The sequence below is a fragment of the Petromyzon marinus genome, unplaced genomic scaffold (assembly GCF_048934315.1).
Source record: "Petromyzon marinus isolate PM22_M1 ecotype Great Lakes invasive population unplaced genomic scaffold, UKy_Petmar_22M1.pri1.0 PM_G_Scaffold_18, whole genome shotgun sequence".
NCBI classification, from domain to species: Eukaryota; Metazoa; Chordata; class Hyperoartia; order Petromyzontiformes; family Petromyzontidae; genus Petromyzon; species Petromyzon marinus.
Genome location: NW_027422739.1, coordinates 2,070,001 through 2,075,000, shown reverse-complemented (window position 1 = coordinate 2,075,000; position 5,000 = coordinate 2,070,001). Strand labels below are relative to the sequence as shown.

The 5,000-nt window shown below is 40.7% G+C and overlaps 1 pseudogene; it reads right to left on the bottom strand.

Moving 5' to 3' along the window:
* Window positions 1-5,000, bottom strand: part of LOC142911583 (28S ribosomal RNA) — a 10,600-nt pseudogene that overhangs the window by 2,139 nt on the left and 3,461 nt on the right.

Here is a 5,000-nt window from a genome sequence, read left to right as displayed (position 1 = left end):
ATCATCAAGCTGGTCCCTGACTGGGATGCCGTGTATTATCGAATCCCTGCTGCCGTGCATCAATGGCAACAAGGAGTAGAGTCGGTAAGTTACCGGATTCTCGAATTGATGTACTCCAAAAAATAAAGAATTAAAATAACAAAGTCTAGTCTATATAAGTAATGTTGAATAAAGCTTATTTTTAATCTTCTTTGAAGGCAGAAAATAGTAAGGTAAAAATAAAGTCCTCTCTATGCTCTGAAGTAACATATAAAAAAAACTAGCAATAAAAAAAATACCAAGTCTTCGTCTTGGAAAATAACAAAATCTAAAAGAAAAATCTTCTTTGTGGAAAATAGTAAAATAAAAAAACCAAGTCTTCACCTTGGAAAATAACAAAATCTAATCTAAAACATCTTAAATAAAGCTTGTCTGTAGTCTTCTTTGTAGGCAGAAAATAGTACGTTACAGGACTCTCAAACTGATGTATTCCAAAAATAAAGAATTAAAATAACAAAGTCTAATCTATATAAGCGCTCTTGAATAAAGCAGTGTAAAAAAAAATAGCAATATAAAAAAAAACAAGTCTTCGTCTTGGAAAATAACAAAATCTAAAAGAAAAGAAAAGTCTTCTTTGTGGAAAATAGTAAAATAAAAAAAACCAAGACTTCACCTTGGAAAATAACAAAATCTAATCTAAAACATCTTAAATAAAGCTTATTTGTAATCTTCTTTGTAGGCAGAAAATAGTAAGTTACAGGACTCTCGAACTGATGTAGTCCAAAAATAAAGAATTAAAATAACAAAGTCTAATCTATATAAGTGCTCTTGAATAGGCTTCGTGTAAAAAAATAGCAATAAAAAAATACCAAGTCTTCGTCTTGGAAAATAACAAAATCTAAAAGAAAAGTCTTCTTTGTGGAAAATAGTAAAATAAAAAACCAAGACTTCACCTTGGAAAATAACAAAATCTAATCTAAAACATCTTAAATAAAGCTGGTTTGTAGTCTTCTCTCGAACTGATGTAGTGCAAAAATAAAGAATTAAAATAACAAAGTCTAATCTATATAAGTGCTCTTGAATAAAGCTTCCTGTAAAAAAATAGCAAAAAAATACCAAGTCTTCGTCTTGGAAAATAACAAAGTCTAAAAGAAAAGAAAAGTCTTCTTCACCTTGGAAAATAACAAAATCTAATCTAAAACATCTTAAATAAAGCTTATTTCTAATCTTCTTTGTAGGCAGAAAATAGTAAGTTACAGGACTCTCGAACTGATGTAGTCCAAAAATAAAGAATTAAAATAACAAAGTCTAATCTATATAAGTGCTCTTGAATAAGCTTCGTGTAAAAAATAGCAATATAATAAAAATACCAAGTCTTCGTCTTGGAAAATAACAAAATCTAAAAGAAAGGTCTTCTTTATGGAAAATAGTAAAATAAGAATACCAAGACTTCACCTTGGAAAATAACAAAACCATCTTGAAAAAAGCTTATTTTTAATCTTCTTTGTAGGCAGAAAATAGTAAGGCGAAAATAAAGTCCCCTCTAAGCTCTAAAGTAACAAATACGACGTGTTAAAAAAAAAACTAACAATAAAAAAAAGAACCAAGACTCCGTCTTGGAAAATAACAATCTAAATTGTGGAAAATAGTAAAATGAAATAAAAACCGACTTCACCTTCGAAAATAACAAAATCAATCTAAAACAAATGACATCTTAAAACAAAACTATTATTTGTTTCGGAGGTTGTCTATGACTGTTCATAGACCGCATAATTTCCACAGAACATTCTCAGAATATCAAGAGAGAAAAGCAGCGTTCTGCGGGAAATCATCTTGGCCAGTGATGTCGTTCTGGGTTTGGTCAGGCCCAGGGAGGTAAGTACCTCGTTATTCTCAAGGGGCCACTTTCCTCTTGCCCCAACCGGGAATCCAAAGAATGTGACCTTGCTAGCCTTCGTCAGCACTTTGACTTGATCACCAAGAGGGGTATAGTACGAAACTTTGTGCGAGGCAGCATCTGACAAGGTATTCTTTGAAAGCTCAAAACGGACGGTGACATCGATCACAACCGCCTCCTCATCTTTTGCAAACACGAGGTCAGGCTTTCTCATCTCTCCCGTCTCGGATATGAACCGTGGCTCTTTGTATACAGACCAGCCCAATCTAGCCGCTTCGTCTGCCAGAATGTTACTGATCTTGTTATGTCGCGCAATTCTTGCTTTCTGTACTGCAGGACATTGACCGAGAATGTGCGAAAGGGACTCGAGTCTGGCAGAGCATTTCCTGCAGGAACGTAAGGCCCCATCTCTGCCTCTGTTCAAGCTTTCTCTTGTTGGGTAAATATTTGCCCTTAGTTGTAGTGCTGCGATAAAGAAGCATTGTTTAAAGCCGCACCATGGCCTCAACCAAGCATTACTGATTCTATCATGCGCAAAGTTTACAATGCCCCTTCCTTGAACCGGCTTTTCGCACCATCTCTGAAATTCATGCTCCCTCCAATCGCAGGGTCTCGGATATACAGGTTCTTTTGACACCGAGTCCCTGAGAACGAATGTTGGGATTGCATCACTGTCACCCCCTGCTCGTACCCACAAATTACGGTATTCTTCCTCCATACCCTGCGAGGACACAATATTACGGGTGATAGCATCGGACGAGTTTGCTATACGTTGCAGCCTTCTAACTTGAACCGAAGGGATTGTTTTTTCCAGTTTCAAGATGGCAAGGCCTCCGTCTCGGGCTCTGGCATATAACAGTCCATCACAAGTTGAAGCGGGAAGGTGGAGCCATCCTTTTACCGCCTTTCTAATCTCTTGGTCCAACCCACGGAGAGTTGATTGCTTGCAGTCCGAGTGGTCTGCAGGATATAACAATCTGGGTAGGGCATAGGCATTGAGTAGTTCAACCTTCTGAGTTGGCTTCAGAGGCGCCTCATCGATTTTCGAGATCCATGTCTTTAGCTGACAATGTAGATCAGGCTGTATAGTGCCAGTCCAAGGGCCAATTTTCAGACCAAGGTATTTCGTTGATTCATCAGGTTGGATCATATGGACATCTTTATTTTTGATAGTCCATGGGTCGCAGTTGTTCACCGTATATGAATCTTTGGTTGGGCTTATCATGAAGCCCTGGCACTTTCTGGCCTGAACCTCCAATCCCGATAGCCCACAAAATGATTCCAAGATCGCTAGATTGGCGGCCATACCAACCCAAGATTCGCTCACCAACACCAAATCATCAGCAAACGCAAGAGCTGTCACGTGGTCGGTATCAATGGAGTACCCAACTCCGTGTGACTCTAGGGTGCATATCAAAGGGTCCATGGCAAGATTGAAGAGCAGGGGTGACATGGGGTCACCCTGTTTGACACCAACACGTATGCTAATTTCTCGAGTCGACTCGCCATTGCTTTTGAACGAGGTCGTACACTGATCGTAGGCGTTCTGGATGATGCCCACCACGTGTTCATCTACTTTCTTGTGCCTTAACACCCATAAAATATGAGCATGCGAAACCGAGTCAAAAGCTTTCGCTATGTCGATAAACATGACAGCCAACGGCCTGTGCAATTTCTTAGCATGTCTCATAAGGTCCTGTAGCACCTTAAGATTTTCAGAGCAGCCAGATGCCGCTATAAAACCACGCTGCCTTGGGTTTAAGGGACAAGCACGAGCAAGACGTGCAGTCATTATTCTGGAAAATAATCTCAGAATCATTGAACCGATCGTTATTGGTCTCCAGTTCCCCAATTCTTTCAGCTTTTCATCATCCATAACCTTAGGAATAAGAATCGTCCTATTCTTTTTCAACTCTTTGGGAATAATTCCTGTAATCATCCATGCATTAAATAGGGCTGTCAGTGTCCGACCCTCGGGGTCGGCAGCACAGATTGCAGCCCTTGTTAGGCCATCTGGCCCAGCTGCTGACGTTGGTTTAATGGCCCGTATGGCAGTCTGAACTTCCTCCACCGAAATTAGGGGCTCAAAGTATTCGTTATTTGCAACACCTGATGACTTAAATTGGCCCAGGCCATTGAATGGCAACACCTTCTCCCATTTTTCACAGTAAAAACGATATACATCTGCGTTCGGGATTCGGCATTCATGACGTTCAGTGCCATCCAGGACTAAGGACGCAAGAAGAGAGCGGTTCTTAAAGAAGAGCTTCTGGTGCTTCATGAAGCTTCCTCGTTTTTCCGCTCTCTTCTTCATCCAAGATCGTGTGGGTAATATCCTGGGTTTAATAATGTCGTTCTCGGGTTTTGAACGTTTGCCTTTGTTTTTCACCAATCTCATCGGACAAAGCATCAATGCTGTGGCAGTTTCTACGAGGGCATCATGTTGGCCCTCGCCGTTAAGCCAAGCCTTTATTGCCTCCATTGCAGGCTTTTCCAGGGTCCCAGAATTCTCATTCGTAAGCCGCTCAGCTGCTTGAGCGAGTATGGATGAAGTCCCCGTTGTTACATTTGGTGGGGGAGACAATGTCTCAAGAGGCCTAGAAGAAAAATGTAAGCTGTCTGACATGGGGGCCCCTGTCTTTTTACTTAGGTCCCGTCTCTTGTCAGAGACTTGCTTGTTGGTCTTAGTCCCAAGCGCTTCAGCAATGATCTTATTGATATTCTTTTTCCCCTGAAACTGCAACTCTAGAAGGGCCAGCTGTTCTACTTCCTTCAAAGACCAGCAGCTACGGTGTACCCCTCTCTGCGAGGTACCCTTTATACTATCTTTAATCCTTTCCTCATTACGGGTGACTGGGTGAGCATGCCTCTTGTGCTGCGAAAGGCCACTTAGAGTTGCAAAGCGTGCCTGGCAACATTCACAGACCATTGGTAAGCTTTCCTCAGTTAACTTTATTCCCCCACATTTGGGGGCATGACAGGCAATCGATCGGTGGTTTGAGTTGGTTTTGTCACATTTAGCGCACTTAAACACCAGAGGAATGTCTCTGTGTTTGATGTTAAAATGTGCAACAAGTTCGGATGCTTTGCCCATGTGTTGTTTACAGATAACGCATATATACTC